Source organism: Mustelus asterias, unplaced genomic scaffold (assembly GCF_964213995.1).
Source record: "Mustelus asterias unplaced genomic scaffold, sMusAst1.hap1.1 HAP1_SCAFFOLD_1090, whole genome shotgun sequence".
NCBI classification, from domain to species: Eukaryota; Metazoa; Chordata; class Chondrichthyes; order Carcharhiniformes; family Triakidae; genus Mustelus; species Mustelus asterias.
The window spans coordinates 47,501-50,000 of NW_027591035.1; positions in this window are offsets into that span (position 1 = coordinate 47,501).

Below are 2,500 nucleotides of genomic sequence, written 5' to 3' on the forward strand. Positions count from 1 at the left end.
AACCTCGGCGGGCTGGGGAAGGGGGCGCGGCGGAACGCTCGCAAGCGCGGCTGCCCCCGCGGACAGGCACATTCTCTCGAACGCGGTGGACGCTCGCTCAAGTCAGCACGAGACCAGACCGGACCGACAGGCGGACAACGAATCTTTAAACCTCGCACCCACCCTCCGCACACGGGTGCCGGAGGAATGGTGAGCATGAACAGGTACCCCTCACCGGGCTTTGAAGAGAGTGACTAGAATGCGACCAAAGCTTCACCGCGGCGGGAGACAAAAAGGCCCCTGACTGCACCAGAACGTCTCCCTGCGGAGTCACACAGTGGCCGTTCACCGTGGTCCCGTCGACAAGCCGCCAGGACAAGCACCCAAGCCCGCAGCAGCTCTCTTCGTTTCAACTGCGGATGTAATGCTGCAAGGCGGTGGCAAGGTCACGTCGCAGCCCGCAAGCCGTCGCCAAGGCGAGAGGAAGACGGTCCCCACAGCGGGCACACACAGACGGACGTGGAGCACGGGGCGGCGGCCCACAGGTGCGCACACGCGCCGTGCCGAGGATCGGTGCGGACGCCGGTGACATCGCACCCGGCAGAGCGGCTAGGCAGAAGTCGCTGCGGAGGAGGAGCACCGTCGGCGGAACGGTCTGCTGGCGGGCGAGGGACCAAACGAGCAGCTAGAACGGGCGGAGTGGACCGGACTGCAGAAGCGGAGTGAGTGCGTGGCTGACGCCACCGTCTCCCTCCGAGCGTCTGCTCGCGCCGGCCAAACCGCCGAACCGCTGAACGAAAGGACCGCATCGTCCCACGCAGGCAGGCCGGCCGTGTTGCCGTGCGTGCCCCCACCTCTCGGACGGACTGCAAAGACACCCTACGAAGCCAACGGCGAAGCCCTTCCAACGGCGCAGGCGTAGCGTGTGCGGCACCCGCATGGACTTGCCGGCGTGCAACCGAGCGTGTGCGTGCTCGTCGGTGGCGGCGCCCGCGCGCCGGCCCAACCGAGTGGGACCGAGATCGACGTCGCCCGGCTTCGGCGGAACGTGCGTACGGGTGACCAGGCCCGTTCGACGGGTACGGCGAAATTGTCGGTGTGACCTCCCACCCGCGTGGGAGGCGCCAGCGTCAGTACGGGCCACGGCCCCGGGGCCAACCCCCGTGAGGCTCTCCTGCCTGGCCCAACCGGCGCAGCCTTCGAGTTCAAGGAGTGACGGGCCGCCCTCCCCGGAGAGGTGGCGGGCCCCCGGCCGACAAAGATCCTTCACAACGTGTTCACCAACAGAAACCTTGTTACGATTTTTATTCTGTGTTACGGGTTTCGGTTCGGGCCCCCGGAGAGGTTGTCCGATACCTGGCCCCGGGGCCGGCCCCCGTGGGGCTCTCCTGCCTGGCCCAACCGGCGCCAGCCTTCGCGTTCAAGGAGTGACGGGCCGCCCTCCCCGGAGAGGTGGCGGGCCCCCGGCCGACAAAGATCCTTCACAACGTGTTCACCAACAGAAACCTTGTTACGACTTTTATACCGTGTCGGGTTTCGGCTCGGGCCCCCGGAGAGGTTGTCCGATCCTGGGACGCGCTAAACGCTCCCCCGCCGACGTGACGGTGGAGCCCCAGCCTGGCGCGTACCACGGCGTGAGCCCCGGAGGCACACGCACTCGAGCGACAATCAAGCGAAAAACCTTTCTCGGAGGCAACAGGGCGCTCGCAGGCGTTGAGTGCCGGCGTGGGTGACGGGCCGGAGCCCGACACGCGCCGTCACGCCCCGCAACAGCCAGAGGCAGAGTTCTCTGGTGTCACCGTCTGGCGGAAGGCTCGAGAGTCGAGGCGAGGCCGCAGCGGACTGAGTCGGGTGCAAGCCGCGGAGGACAGGCCGACGCTACGGGCGCAAGCCGACCCCGCACGCCCCAACCTCGGCGGGCTGGGGAAGGGGGCGCGGCGGAACGCTCGCAAGCGCGGCTGCCCCCGCGGACAGGCACATTCTCTCGAACGCGGAGGACACTCGCTCAAGTCAGCACGAGACCGGACCGACAGGCGGACCACGAATCTTTAAACCTCGCACCCACCCTCTGCACGCGGGTGCTCGAGGAATGGTGAGCATGAACAGGTACCCCGTACCGGGATTGAAGAGAGAGTGACTAGAATGCGACCAAAGCTTCACCGCGGCGGGAGACAAAAAGGCCCCTGACTGCACCAGAACGTCTCCCTGCGGAGTCACGCAGTGGCCGTTCACCGTGGTCCCGTCGACAAGCCGCCAGGACAAGCACCCAAGCCCGCAGCAGCTCTCTTCGTTTCAACTGCGGATGTAATGCTGCAAGGCGGTGGCAAGGTCACGTCGCAGCCCGCAAGCCGTCGCCCAGGCGAGAGGAAGACGGTCCCCACAGCGGGCACACACGGACGGACGTGGAGCACGGGGCGGCAGCCCACAGGTGCGCACCCGCGCCGTGCCGAGGATCGGTGCGGACGCCGGAGACATCGCACCCGGCAGAGGGGCTAGGCAGAAGTCGCTGCGGAGGAGGAGC